The sequence below is a fragment of the Stenella coeruleoalba genome (genome assembly GCF_951394435.1).
Source record: "Stenella coeruleoalba genome assembly, chromosome: 5".
NCBI classification, from domain to species: Eukaryota; Metazoa; Chordata; class Mammalia; order Artiodactyla; family Delphinidae; genus Stenella; species Stenella coeruleoalba.
This window is the reverse complement of record NC_137150.1, coordinates 58,290,248-58,306,318: the sequence shown is the minus strand read 5'-3', so window position 1 is coordinate 58,306,318 and position 16,071 is coordinate 58,290,248. Positions and strand designations below refer to the sequence as shown.

At 37.8% G+C, this 16,071-nt stretch overlaps 1 long non-coding RNA gene across 1 annotated transcript in view; it reads left to right on the top strand.

The window, feature by feature from the left end:
• Nucleotides 1-349: 349 nt before the first annotated feature.
• The window catches only part of LOC307186528, a 71,857-nt gene continuing 56,135 nt past the window's right edge, over nucleotides 350-16,071 (top strand). Inside the window, exon 1 of the long non-coding RNA XR_013828386.1 lies at nucleotides 350-471. This is a non-coding gene — a long non-coding RNA (uncharacterized lncRNA). The remainder of the gene's footprint in view (nucleotides 472-16,071) is intronic.

Below are 16,071 nucleotides of genomic sequence, written 5' to 3'. Positions count from 1 at the left end.
GAGAATTAAGTGCTGTCTGTACAACTTTAATGGGGGAGGGTAACTTGCACCTGGTTTCTCCTGGACTCTGTTCTATGCATCATTTGCTGATTTAAATCTGTATCCTTTCACTGTAATAAATTTTATCCAGGAATATAACAGCTTTACTGAGTTCTGAGTTCTTCTGGTAAGTCATTAAACCTGACAGTAGTCTTGGGCTCCCCTGGAACACAGGTGAATAAAAGTTCATAAACAGAAAAATAATTCCCAATAGAATTGTGAGACACTAAGTGTCATAACAATATATAAAACATTTTTTAAGTGTGTTACTATTTACAAAAATTTCCCATAAATTACTCTATTTGTTATAGGAATTCAGAAGGAGTGAGAATCACTTCAAACTATAGAGTCAAGCAAGGTTTTATGGAAGAAGAGTCAGAATGTTGAGCTGGATTTCAAAGAGCTCAGCAAAGAAGAGAAGACCAGAATGGGGTAAGGAAAATGCAATCCAGGGTCAGAGGGCAGTAAGCAGAACATTTCACCTGAAGTGTGAGTTTGAGGAAGGTAAGTAAAGAGTTAAGACTGTAAATGCAGTCTTCGGCCAAATTGTAGGGTTTTAATGCTGGTATTGTTTACCATAAATCTAAAAGCTGAACTTTTAGTAAGTTAAACTAGTCAAATTCCAGAAAGTTTCTGTGTGTGGAGAAGGTTCACTGTAGAGGGTCTCCGTATGCTGTAAAATTCTGATGATAAAGTGAATCTTACTGCCAGAAAAAAAGTCACTGTAATAATAACCTATTGGGGTTCCACATGTATCCTTTTACAGTGATGTCCACATCAAATTTGCTCAATTTATAACTGAAAAATTGAACTGTCTTCAGCCAGAAATTGTAAGCTCCACCTGTCATCTGAGAATCCAGCTGTGTTCTTTTTGGATTGTTGTACCATCACAGTAATAAGGATTCTGCAATCAGAATTTAGCTCACACTTTTGATAATGATTCATTATCCAAAGCTGTCTCCAGCTCAGCTTCCCTGTGGCTTCACTGGCCCTAAAGCCTCCAAAACTGCTGTTGTCAGGAAGACTCACTGGTATTACTTTTGCTATTATTCACTGACTGCCCTAAATACATACCATTTTCTTTGGAAGTAAGTTGTGGGGGTTGGGATTGGAGTGGGTAGGATTTATAAGGAAAAGATGGCAGGTTTATGCAAGGGCTTGGATTACAGAAAGGCATTAAACCCAATGTAGGTCTTAAAAGGTTGTGATCATGGGCAGACCACCCACATCTTTATTTCTACAGCAAAATATTATGCCAACCAGCCCATTTCCTTTTCCCCACAGCTATATAATGATTATAATGGTGTGTTTTTTTGTTTCAAGTGTGTTTCTTCCATCAGGAGTAGGAAACGGAGGTACTCTATATTTGATGGTCTTTAGTTTGGTTCAATGCAAAGTTCAGGCCCTCCAACCATGTTATTGTGCAGACATATTCTCTTTCATATTTTGAAAAATTATCGTCTGTATTTAAATTACATGAACACTTTCTCCAGTTTCTTCTTGTATCAATTAGACATGAGCTTGCAATATGACTGAAATTGAACCATTTATTCCTGTTTCTCCAAAATTGTGTGCTTTCCATGTATTCTGTATCTCAGTGTCACTACTATCCACCCAGACTCCAAAGCTAGAACCTAAAAATCATTCTGACTTTTCCCACTCCACTCGTTACTTCCAATCAGCCATCAACTTCTGGCTAATTTACTGCCTGAAAACTTCACCATCCTGTCCACTTTTTTCCCTTCCTATGACTATTCCTTAGTTTGGGCTACCATTATTTCTTACATGAATTGTGGCAATAACTTATTGGCTGGTTCCTCTGTTTCTCATCTTCTATCCCCTAATTCATTTTCTTTTTGAAAATGTATTATAAAATACTGTACTAAATTTTCAGATTACAGAGCAAGAGATACATGATAGTCAGGGAGAGTCTTTCCCGCCACTTTTCCTCTCCTTCCTCCCTTGTTCAATCCTGGAGTGGAACTGGAGAGTGGGGAGGAAGTAGAATGAGGAAAGAAAATATGCCAACTATATCATTTCCTCCTCTCAAGGAGGCCTACACTAAGATCAGAGGAAAACTTTAATTGGAACATTTTGGGATGGAAAAGGGAACTCTGAGGTAGACATGTTAATTTTGAGATGTCAATTGGGAATTTGGGTGAAGATGTTGAATAGGGAGTTGGATTTATGAATATAAAATTTAAGGCTAAAGGGTGCCCACTCTCACCACTTCTATTCAGCCGAGTACTGGAAGTCCTAGTCAGAGCATTTAAGCAAGAGAAATAAATAAAAGGCATACAAATTGGAAACAAAGAGGTTAAATTGTCTCTCTTTGCAGATAACATGATCTTATTATACATATGAAGTCCTAAAGACTACACAGAAAACTGCTAGAACTAATAAACAAATTCAGTAAACCTACAGGACACAAAATCAACATGCAAAAATCAGTTGTGTTTCTATATACTAACAACAAACTATCTGAAAAAGAAGTTTTTAAAAATCCCATTTACAATAGAATCAAAAAAAAATAAAATACTTAGGAATAAATTTAACCAAGGAGGTGAAAAATCTCTACATTGAAATCTATAAGACACTGATGAAAGAAATGGAAGAAGAAACAAAAATGGAAAGATATCCCATGTTCATGGATTAGAGGAATTAATATTATTAAAATGTCCACACTGCCCAAAGCCATCTACAGATTCAATGCACTGCGTAATAAAAATTCCAAAGGAATTTTTCACAGAAATAGAAAAAAAAACCTAAATTTGCATGGAACCAAGAAAGATCCTGAATAACCAAAACAATCTTGAGAAAGAAAAACAGAGCTTGGTGGTATCTCACTTCCTAATTTCAAACTATATTACAAAGCCATAGAAAAAATGGTCTCTGACTTACCATGGTCTGACTTGGGATTTTTCAGCTTTACAATGGTGTGAAAGCAATATGCATTCAGTAGAAACCATACTTTGAACTTTGATCTTTTCCCAGGCTAGCAAAATGTAGTAGGATACTCTCTCGTGATGCTGGGCAGCTCCCAGTCAGCCATTTGATCATCAGGGTAAACAACCAATACAGTTACAGCCACTCTGTACCCATACAACCATTCTGTTTATCACTTTCAGTATAGTATTCACTAAATTGCATGAGATATTGAACACCTTATTATTAAATAGGTTTTGTGTTAGATGATTTTGCCCATGTAGGCTAATGTAAGTGTTCTGAGCACATTTAAGATAGGTTAAGTTAAGTTATGATGTTTGGAAGGTTAGGTGTGTTAAATCATTTTCAATTAACAATATTTTCAACTTACAACGAAAATATTATTGGGAAAAGTTATTTAGGAAGTAACCCCATCATGAGTCAAGGAAAATCTGTGTCCAAACAATATTGGATGGGCCTAAAAACAGAAACGTAGACCAATGGAACAGAATAGAGAGCCCAGAAATAAACCCATGCATGTATGGTCAACATCTTTGAAAGGGTGTCAGGAACTCACAATGGAGAAAGGAGTTTATCTTCAATAAATGGTATTGGCCATACACAAAAATAAACTCAAAATGGACTAAAGACCTAAATGTAAGGCCAGACACTATAAAACTCTTAGAACACTCTATGACATAAATCACAGCAAGATCCTTTTTGACCCACCTGCTAGAGGAAGAGAAATAAAAACAAAAATAAGCAAATGGGACCTAATGAAACTTAAAAGAAGCTTTTGCACAGCAAAGGAAAACATAAACAGGACAAAAAGACAACACACAGAATGAGAGAAAATATTTGCAAATGAAGCAACTGACAAAGGATTAATCTACAAAATTTACAAGCAGCTCATGCAGCTCAAAATCAAAAAAAATAAACAACCCAATCCAAAATGGGCAGAAGACCTAAATAGACATTTCTCCAAAGAAGATATACAGATTGGCAACAAACACATGAAAGGAGGCTCAACATCACTAATCATTAGAGAAATGCAAATCAAAACTACAATGAGGTATCACCTCACACCAGTCAGAATGGCCATCATCAAAAAATCTACACAAACCATAAATGCTGGAGAGGGTGTGGAGAAAAGGGAACTCTCTTGCACTGTTGGTGGGAATGTAAAGTGATACAGCCACTATGGAAAACAGTATGGAGTTTCCTTAAAACACTGAAAATAGAACTACCATATGACCCAGCAATCCCACTACCGGGCATATACCCTGAGAAAACCATAATTCAAAAAGAATCAGGCTTCCCTGGTGGCGCAGTGGTTGGGAGTTCGCCTGCCAATGCAGGGAACACGGGTTCGTGACCCGGTCCGGGAGGATCCCACATGCCGTGGAGCGGCTAGGCCCGTGAGCCATGGCCGCTGAGCCTGCGTGTCCGGAGCCTGTGCTCTGCAACGGGAGAGGCCACAACAGTGAGAGGCCCGCGTGTGGAAAAAAAAAAAAGAATCATGTACCACAATGGTCATTGTAATTCTGTTTATAATAGCCAGGACATGGAAGCAACCTAAGTGTCCATCGACAGATGAATGGATAAGTAAAATGTGACACATATATACAATGGAATATTCCTGAGCCATAAAAAGAAACGAAATTGAGTTATTTGTAATGAGGTGGATGGACCTAGAGACTGTCATACAGCGTGAAGTAAGTCAGAAAGAGAAAAACAAATACCATATGCTAACACATATATATGGAATCTAAAAAAAAAAGTGTTTTTGAAGAACCTAGGGACAGGACAGGAATAAAGACACAGACATAGAGAATGGACTTGAGGACACAGGGAGGGGGCAAGGTAAGCTGGGACGAAGTGAGAGAGTGACATTGACATGTATATACTACCAAATGTAAAATAGCTAGTGGGAAACAGCTGCATAGCACAGGGAGACCAGCTCAGTGCTTTGTGCCCATTTAGAGGGGTGGGAAAGGGAGGGTGGGAGGGAGACACAAGAGGGAGGGGATATGGGGATATATGTATAAATATAGCTGATTCACTTTGTTATAAAGCAGAAACTAACACACCATTGTAAAGCAATTATACTCCAATAAAGATGTTAAAAAAATAAATAAATAAATAAAATTTACATTATTATTTTAATGCCACAAATGGAATTAAGGGATCAAAAGGTATGTTAATTTCAATGGCAAAAAAAATAAATTTTAAAAAATTAAATATAAATAAATAAATAAATAAATAATCTTCAGAATAAATAAATGGTGTTGGGAAAACTGAACATCCATATGCAAAAGAATGAAACTGAACCATTATCTTACACCATGCACATAAATTAACTAAAAATGCATTAAGGACTGAAACCATAAAAGTGGAAGCAAACATAGGGAAAAATCTCCTTGACATGGGTCTTATAGCAAAAATAAATAAGTAGGACTCCATCAAACTAAAAGGCCATAAAAAGGAAGGAAATCCAGCTACTAGCAACAATATGGATGAAACTTGAAGGCATTATGCTAAGTGAAATAAGACAGACAGAGAAGGACAAATTCTGTATGATGTCATTTATATGTGGAATCTAAAAAAAAATCAAACTTATAGAAACAGAGTATAGAATGGTTGTTGACAGGGTCTGGGGGCTGAGGGAAATGGGAAGATGTTGGTCAAAGGGTGTAAGCATTCAGTTATAAGATGAATAAGTTCTGGGGATCTAATGTACAGCATGGTGACTATAGTTAATAATACTATATTGTATACTTAAAATCTAATAAGAGTAAATCTTAAATGATCTCACCATATACACAGAAAAAGGTAACTATGTAAGGTGATGAATGTGTTAACTAATTTTATTCTGGTGGTCATTTCACAATATGCGTATATCAAATCATTATGTTGTATACCTTAAATTTATGCAATTTTATTTGTCAATTATATTTCAATAAATCTGGGGAAAGTATAAGTAAAAGTGAGAAAAATTTACTTCCCCCAAAATAAATAAAATAAAATAAAAGTTAAGGCTGGAAATATGGATTTTGGAGTCTTCTGGATATTAGTGGGAGGCTAGATGAGACCTAGCCTAGGCTAGATAGAAAAAAAGGGAGGTTCAAAGACTGAGACATGGGGCCTTCCAGTGTTTAGATGATGGATTGATGAGGAGAAAACATAAAGGAGATTAAGAAGGTGCTTCCAGAAATAGGGAAGGAAAACCAGGCTAGTGTGTCCTGGAAGTCAAGTGAAGAATGTGTTTCAGTGAGCTGGACTGATGGCCTTTGTAAAATGGTGGTGAAGAAGAAGCAAGATGAGGGTGGACGAATAACCACTGTATTTAGCAACATGGAGATTGTTGGTGACCTTTCAATATCAGTGAAGGGGTGGGAAGAAAAGCCTAATTTGAACAGACTCTAAAGAGAACAGGGGAAGAGTCATTGAGGGTAGAGAGTATAGACAAGGAAAGGAAGAGTTTTGCTCTAAAAGAAAATGGGGTGGTTGCTGGAGGCAGAACTGGACGCTAAGAGGATTTTTAAGATGAGAGATGTTTGCATGCCACTGAGCAAGAGAAAATTGATGACACAGGAAAGAGAGAGGAGAGTGACTAAGCAGTGTTCTCGAGTCAGCGAGAGGGGATTGGATCTGGTGCACAAGTGGAGGGGTTGTATTTATCTAGGACTGTTGATAGTTCTTCCAAATTAACAGGAGAGAAGGCAGAGTATATGGGCATAGATGTTGATAGGCGGGTTGATGCAGTGATGGGAGTTTGTAAAAGTTATTGCCTGATTTCTTCAATTTTCTCAGGCAAATAGAAAGCAAGGTCATCAACTGGGAGTGAGGTATTGAAAACTTTGAAAAGCCCCCCTTATCATCATCAACCTATCTATCAATAAAATTCAGCCCTCTTAGCACCTATCATTAGCATGCTCTATATTTTGCTTACTTTTCATGTGTGTATTGTCTATCTTCCCACCAGAACATGAACTGCATGAGAGGAAGGTTTTCTGTCTGATTTATTTACTGCTATAACTACAGAACCTAGAATACTACCAGGTAAATAGGTGTTTGGTAAATAGTTGTTAAATTAATTAATGGAAGGATTTTGTGATTAATTAGGCTTGGGGTGCATTGAGTGGGCTTTTTAATATGAAAACAAAGGAAGTATCTGTGTATCATATAAGAGTGATTAAAGAAGCTATGGGACTTGGGGGACATATTATCCTAATCGTGAGGGGAAACCAGGTTGTTGAATGGCTTGAAGAAAAAGGGAAGAAAAATAGGTTGGTTTCTACTGGCACACTCCTGAGTTTGGCTCATTCAACAAATTGGTTATAATATACAGTTCAGGAAAAGGAGCATCTTCACTTGCCTGAAAGCATTCTAAAGCCTGGAGAACATAGTTTAGATTGCTTGTGGGTTAGACAATTGAGAATGTTCAGTCTCCTTTTTAAAAACATGTAGCAAAAGCTTCAAGTTCAGCATCTGACAGTATGACAAATTGCAGGACTGGTGGACAAAGGGAAATGAGTTTTAATAAAACATTAAAATCCATGGTTACGTGGTATACTTTTTGGGCTCCATATGTTTCTCTGCCAAAATCCAGCCCACACTTCAGTAACTAACTTATATACAAACATCTTGAACATAGCTGCGTCAGTAATAGTTTCCAGTTACATATAAAGCAGAAACTAACACACCATTGTAAAGCAATTACACCCCAATAAAGATGTTTAAAAAAAAACTATTTAAAAATAGTTTTAAATAGTGACAAGACATTGAATAGTCTTGGGATATATGAAATGGAGTCAGAGACAGAAATTCTTGTTACATGTTAATGTGGGACCACTCATTATCTTAAAAAAAATCACCTTTCTGTTGGTCGTGCAAGGGGATCAAACAGATTCAAATTTGAATCTTTATCAGTCAAGGATGAATTAAGTGCAGAGAAACCAATCCAGGTGTTTCCTCCCTTCCTCCCTTCCTCCCTCCCTTCCTCCCTCCCTTCCTCCCTCCCTTCCTCCCTCCCTTCCTTCCTTCCTTCCTTTCTTCCTTCCTTCCTTCCTTCCTTCCTTCCTTCCTTCCTTCCTTCCTTCCTCCCTCCCTCCCTCCCTTCTTTCCTTCCTCCCTGCCTCCCTCCTTCCCTTCCTTCCTTCCTTCCTTCTTTTTTTTTTAATGCTAGAGTTTTCATGCAGAATATTGTTTATACAGTTGATGAAAGGGCTGAGAAGCTGATGGGAAAGAGGGCAGGGCAGGCAAGTCAGAGATTTGCAAGAACAAGAAGCAGCAACCCCTAAGACTAAAGCGGCAGGGAGGAGGTGGATTATCAGAGCCCCAAACTGAGGCCATCTAATGGGAGCTAGAGCTATAGCTAGACCCATTAGACCTGGAGCCACCAAGGAGGTGGAGCTGCTTCTGGAAAGGTTAGCCTAGGCAAAGCAAGGAGTAGGACTATCCTGTCTACTTTTCTGTGGCCTCCTAGTCTCTGTTACTGAACCGAACTTGGGTTCACTCACCCAACATGCAGCAAAGCCAATCTACTGACACCAGGCTGTGGTGAAGGAAAATATGGTGTTTATTTGCAGGGCACCAAGCAAGGAGAATAGGCAGCTAATGCTCAGAAGATGCTGATGGCTCTTAGGGAAGGGTTTTTAAAAACAATTTAGGGGTGAGAATTGCAGGGTGCCTAATCAGTTCATGGACATCCTTCTGATTGGTTGATGGTGAGGTAACAGAGTGATGTTTGGGGAATCTTAATCATCAATCTTCTGGTTCCAACCAGTCTGGGGTCCGTGTGTTTGCAGGCAACATGTAGGCACCATCCTCCACTGGGTGGGGGTCTTAGTTTCTGCAGAACAACTCAAAGATATGCATCAGATTGTTATCTGTATCTCTTCAGGTGGAACTAGGAGTCCTGTGGCTCTATTGTCCTAATCATTAACTGCTTGAGTCTGCTCTTTGGATCTCAGGGAAGGTCAAACAAGAAGCGGGGGAGGAGGGAGGCACAGGGGTGTTTGTACCTGGGAAGGCCTCACAAGTTCCTGCTTGGTTTCAGTCCCCCCTTTTCTTCAATACTTCTCAATCCTGAGCGGAACAGAGGCGGGACAAAAAAGGGAATATAGTTTTGGATAAAGAGTTATTCATAAACTCGGGGGACTTAGTTTCCTCTCCACCAGGTCCCTACCCTCCTACTCCTTGGCTGAATGCATCCAAAAGGCACAACAAAGGAACCTGGGAAATATAGTTTCTGCTAATAGACAGCGAGCCAGAGAGAGGGCAGAGAGTATATATGACAGCAAAGAAACAATTCAGAAACTCTATTCAATCTTTTATTAGCTGTGAGTCCTTGAGTGATTATTTTAACTTTTGCTTTCTTCATCTGCAATATGAAGGATACCTACTTCATAGGAATTTTGTGATTCCAAATGCAATAATGTATATACAATGCCTGATTCATAGTAGGAGCTCAGGACATCTTTTTCCCCCTTCCCCATTTACAAATATTCCTCAAAGCATTGCTTTCCTAGAAAGATAAAGAAACTAATGAGTCTGAAGAGAATTTGGCTACCAAGTCTTATCTTTGGCGCGTCTTTAATTTCAGTAACCTTCATCAAAAGCAGCACAGAACCCAAAGCTGACCAAAAGGGGGCAGTTCTCAAAGCTCATATTTGTCAAGAATTGTTTCTCTGAAATCTCAGTCACTTTGAGGTCCCCTGACAAGATAGAGTTTGTAGTAATGACCACAAAAATCAGTGAACAAGTGTTTCTAGAAGAGACTAAAGTCAATAGCCCTTAATCCTTGCTCCTAAAATAGGGTGTTGTAATTTTTCATAGATCTTGAAAGAGAGGGTTTTAATCACTGCACTAAAATCTTAAGGGAGACCTATCTCTTGACAGTAAAACTTGCAGTCAGGGTTAAGAATGGTGCTCACAAAAGTGTGCATGAAACACAATAAAACCTCATTTTTATAATTTGACCTAATTTGAAATTTGGGGTAACTTTGTCTTGGAAATATTTAAGTTCCTGCTGAAGGGTCTGATTAATTTAATTCATCAGATACTTACTGAATCCCTACAGGTGCTTCTGACCGCAGGCTGGGCTGAGGAAAACATACTCACAGTGCTTGTAAGGTGGTCCCTACCTTCAAGGCATTCATCGTCTAGTAGGGTTTCCCTTGATGAAAAGGTTTGCATAAATTATGAGTCAGGAAGCAAATTCAATCTATTTAATAAAAAGCTTTAAGTAAACAAATTGTATGACTCACTAAAAATAATTTTTATCTCTTCATTAAAGCAGGCTGTGAACTCTTATTTTGCTTAGAGTGTTAATTGCAATAGAATGAATGATACTTTTTTAGCAGATAGCCCTGGAATCAAAATCTGACTTTGTCATATACTAGAGTGATTCTGTGAATAATGATATCTGCTCTGTAGTATTTCCATGGCAGATAACTAAGGAAATATGTGAGAGAGTTTGTCCCACCACCTGGTTCCAGATTCAGAAATATTTGATGATTCACATTCTTCCCTTCTCTGGGAAATGCTCCACCTCTTAGTGATCAATTCAAGTTATCTGATCATTGGACAGTAATAAAAAATGATTTTAAAATATTTTCTGTGTTTTAGAATTTTTAATAATCAGGCATGCCATATCTAGAGTTTATTCAAATTAAAAATGATTTTGTTTTGTTTTTAATTTATATATAAGAAGCATAATTGAGGGGAATTCTTTTTTCTCCAGACTGTTACAGGAATTTAGGAACTAGAGGAAAGTTTATGAAAGCAAAAATATTTTTCTTAACTTCATTTCTTAGAGGCACCACTGCTATCTTTTTGGTGTATTTTTCCTTTAATCTTTTAATCAAAAGTTTTCTTTATGCAATTGAAATGATACCGTATATACATATGCATTTTGGTATCTCGTTTTGGGGGGGTAACTTTATATTATACACATTTTCCATGTCATTAAACACACTGTAAAGCACCATTTTCCACTGTTAAAAAACAAAATCCAACCAAGTAAATTTGAAGATCTAATTGACTTTATTCAATGAATCGAGCAGCATCCCATCTAGAAAGTAGAAAGGAGCTCTGAGGAGCTGTACAAACTGGAAGGTTTTTAAGGGCACAAAGAGGGTGGGACAAGGAAGTCATAAACAAAAGAAAGGATTATTTCAGGCAAAGTGACCTTCCTTTAGGGGAAGGGCAGGGGTCCCTCAGGCAGATTACCTCAATAGTGCTGATCAGATAATTCCAGATTAACTGGTAAAGGTCATGTTCCTGGGCGTGGCTGAAACTGCAATTAAGCTTTGGTTTGCTGTCATGGAGTTTAGCACAAGTGTTTCTTTTCAGCAATAGAGATGTATCACAATTATTTAAGGGGATTAAATTATTCCCTTAATTTTGGGCCCTTTGCTTATATTCCATTTTGTTTATTATAAATAACACTGTAAATATATATTAGTGCATAAATATATACACATTGTTGGATTGTTTCATGAGAATGGACATCTAGTAATATATTTACAGGTCAAAGTTTGTTTGGTTTTTTTTGACCACACTGCACGGCATATAGGATCTTAGTTCCCCGACCAGCGATTGAACTCGTGCCCCCTGCACTGGAAGTGTGGAGTCTTAACCATTGGACCACCAGGGAAGTCCCCCCCCTTTTTTTTTTTTTTTTGGTACAGGTCAAATTTTATAAACTTTTTAAAAGCACTTGATAAGAGGTAACAAACTGAGTGCATCAGCAATAGCCCAAGTATTATAATATTTTTAGGTGTTTAACTGTAAGGAAGAAAATAATGTATATTATTTCAACTTTCAGTTGTTTAAATAATAATGAGATTGGGGATTTCCTAATATGCTTATTGGCCATTTGAATTTCTTCTTTGGCAAATTGCTTGTGAAAGAGCAAATTGTTTTCAATTCCATTCAGTAAATATTCCTTTAGCATTATCCATGCTCCAGATGTTGGAACAGGAGTTGGTGTATAGAGATGCATAAAATGTAACCCATATCTTCAAGGAATTCTAAATATCAAAGGAGAGAAGGAAAAAAATAGTATCATAAGATCAGTAATGGAAACAGAAATGGTTTGCAGTTAGAATAGAGTAAGGAGTGTTTAATCTCTGAGACTGAGGAAGTTTTTAAAGGATGAATACAAAATTTCCAGGCAGATAGTTAAGGGAAGGGCTTTTCAGTACAGAGTTAAGAGCATGCACAAAGTCTCGAAGTTTGGAAGAGCAAATATTCAGTAATTAGAAGTAGTTAGCAACTACTGGAGTATACAGTGGGTCAAGAGAGGATGGAGTGGGCAGAGATGAAGGTGGGAAGATGGAGAAGTTTGCAAGAAGCAAATCATGATGAAACTTATATGCCACGCTGAGCAGTATGACTTGACCCTGAAGGTGATACATAGCTTTTGAGTTCAGCCTTTTTATCTAATAATTTATGATTTCATAACTAAATAAGTAGATGGCAATTTAAGCTTTTTAAATGTCTCATCTGTAAACTAGAACAATCTGTTTATATTTTTGCTATGCTAAACATGTAATGTTACCTTGGAGACATGAAAATTATCTTAGGAAACAGACTGATTGCCTTGTCCATAGATCAATCCCACCAGGGCCCAGTTATTTCCCTGATATCACACACATTCTTTATCTACTTAGTTCTGGGAAACTGTGGCACTTTCTATGCCACAAGCAAAATTATATGTATTTTAACAGTGTCAGGCAATTTTCATTTTACATAGATTCAACATCCATGTCTTTACCAAGACATTGCATGACATTTCATTAGGGATATAATTAAGCCATATTTCCCTTTTTATAAGTTAAAGTTTAAAAATATAGATGTTAATTTGACAGTTAACCATCACCTTCCCCCTGAAGGTCAAGGAGTCCCAACTAGCCTCGGGCCAAACTATGTAGGGATCCTCTCTCCTGCTCTAGTTCTGTCAGCACTGCCGACACAACCGTATTTGGCAAGTGAGCATTGGATGGCAGAAGTCCAAGGAATTATTTAAATAATAACTGAGGGTCAAGCTACTTACATGCACTTCTTAAACTTTTTTTTTTAAAGTGAAGTACTATATATATATACAGAAAAAAATACAAATAAGTACATAGCTAGATGAGTTATCACAAAATAATCACCACATGTAAGCACCACCTAGTCACAAAATATTACCAGCACCCCAGAAGCCTCACTCATATCTTCTCATATTCACTCATAACATAGCAATCATTATCCTAATTTCTTTCTTTCTTTTTTTTTTTTTTTTTTTTGACTGTGCCACGCAGCTTGAGGGAATTTACTTCCCCAACCTGGGATCGAACCCGGGGCCCCTGGCAGTGAGAGCACTAATTCCTAATCACTGAACAACCAGGGAAGTCCCTCATCCTAATTTCTAATACCATAGACAACTTTTCCCGCTTATTTTTTGTATTATTGTTTTGTATCTGGCTTTTTTTCTTCTCAACATAATATTTGTCCAATTAACCATTATAAATATACCACAATTTCTAAATTCACATTATTTTTTATAAACTCTGGAGATGTTTTCAGTTTAGGGCTATTACAAATAATGCTGCTATAGACATACTTATATATGGTTTTTGGTGTGCATATGTGTGCATTTCTGTTGGATGTATGTCTAGGAGTGAAATTGCTAGACCATACAGTGTGCTTATATTCATAATATACTAACAGAGACTACCAAATAGCATTCTAAAGTGGTTGTATGATTTTTGTTCTTATCAGCAGTGTATGTATCTGCACTTCATCCTCACCAACACATGTTATTATCAGTCCTTTTAATTTGAGCCCTCGGGAAGGCTAAACTAAAACTCATCTGGTTTTAGTTTACATTTCTCTGATGCCTAATTAAGTTGAATATCTTGTATATCTTTTTTAGTGAAATGTTAGTTCAAGTGTCTTGTCCATTTTTTATTTCATCATTTATGCTTTTACTTATTGAATTGTGAGAGTATTTTATACATTCTGGATACTAGCTCTTTGCCAGTTACAGTTGTATCTTCTCCCAGTGTGTGACTTGTCTTTTTCTCTCTCTTCATGGTGTCATCTGATGAACAGAAATTCTTAATTTTAATGTAGTTCAATTCATATATTTTTTTCCTTTTATGGTTAATGTATTTTGTACTGTGTAAGAACTCTTTTCACACCTTATCTACATACCTTGAAAGAGAATACGGAATGCTTTTCCCGCCCGCCCAGAAAGTTTACTCACTTTCTTTGTTGTTTGTAACCAATGGGAGACTAACATGGACAATGCACTTTTGAAGGTATAGGGCCAGGGAATTTTTTTTGAGAATCAGGGACTCTCTGTAGTCATTTTGTCTATTAATACCACCTTTTTAACCGCCTCATGGTCAAACCAGACACCTTTAGTCATATCGGATTGTGTAATCTTCCTCTTGAGGAAGGAGGGGAGGAGGAAAGGGTTATGCTTATCCAGAATAAATTCGTGTCGAGGTCATCATTTACCCTCTCATCAGCAGTGGGGTATGCAAGACTGGCAGCAAGTACCAAAATCACATCCAAGAAAGAGCATCAAGGATATCAACCCAGGGGACCATATCCATTTGTGTTTTCAGAGAAAGATGGGCCTGGGTTGAGTACCAGTTCATCAGTAACCTTGCTAAAGAACTAGAAGGTGGTTTGGGCCAGTCCAAGAGGGAGTGGCTGTAATTTCCTATGACTGGCTTAAATATGTTTCTGGAACAAGTCACATGAGTAGAACAATGGCATGGAACATATCTGGAAGTGCTCATTTTCAGACGTATTTCCCACATATTTTCTTTATGTGTTAGGCTATTCCTATATCAATAAAATCCTCTTAAGATTTAATCTACTAGTGGTAAACATGACCATAATCTTAACAGTGTATGAGTCTCTTTCACAGTCTTCCATAAACAAGGAAGTACTTTTTATTTCTGAGAGTTCTGTTTATATCCAGGGGCATTAGCATTGTGTTTCCCTAAGTACAGCGGGGAAATGTGTGATTCTGTCTTTTTTTCCTTCTTCATTAGAGAATGCTATTTATAGCCTTCCAAGGGTACTAACACAATTTCTTGTCAGAGAGGAGAAGGCTAAGGAGTCTAAAATAGCTCTGCCTCTCCCTGCCCTCAGCCTTGTTTAGAGCACTGTTCACCTTTGGAGGAGTGAGATCCTGTAATCCTTCCTGGTTGTAGTTGGCAGCCATTCTCCATATTGGTAGCCAAGTATGTGTATCTTCTGTGTATTTTATCAGGTGAAAGACAGAACTTTAAGAGTCTGTGGGCCTCCAAAGGAAAAATAAATCAAGGAGCTATTTGGTACTCTTGGTTAGAATGCTCCACCAGCTGTTCCTTTTATGCCTTTCTTATTCCCATAACTTTCTTCCCCCAGTTTTCGTTCATTTCCTTTCCCCAGTTACAGCTTTGCGCATCTCCTGACATTGGCTAGTGTCCTCTTGTTATTGACTTTGGCTGTTCTTGGAACCTTGCCTCTTGGATTGCATGTTGTGCTGCCTCCTGTTTCTTTAGATGGTAGAATCTCTCTACTTATAGGCAAATGAGGTTCAAAACTACCTACTCGTATTGATGGGATGGAACTCAAATACTTCTTTCCTATCAATCCCCACTTGTCTCCCTACCACATTCCACCCCAAATTATACTGAACTATTTCTAGATTTCTAAATATATCCCTCCCACCCCTTCCTCCATCTGCCTCTCCTCTTGGTGATGTGGACCTAGTACACACTGCCTATTCTGTTTGGAACCCTTTCTGTCTCCATCCCCTCTTATCATATGCTGCTTATATTTATCCTTCACAACACACTTCAGGAACCAAGCTGCCCAGGAAGCTTTGTAGTTGCTTTTCCAACCCAATCCTGATCACCTAAGTTGTCTTAGGAGCCTTTTCTGTGGATCCCCATAGCTTATTGTGTGTACCTCAGCCTCTGTTTAGTTATGTGTCTACTCATCTGTCTCTCAGACTAGACTCTAAGTTTCTTGAAGTCAAGGAAACCCGTATTTTTCCTTGTTGATTTCCCAACTCTTGTACCAATGCCTGGCACACAACTAGCAAAATAT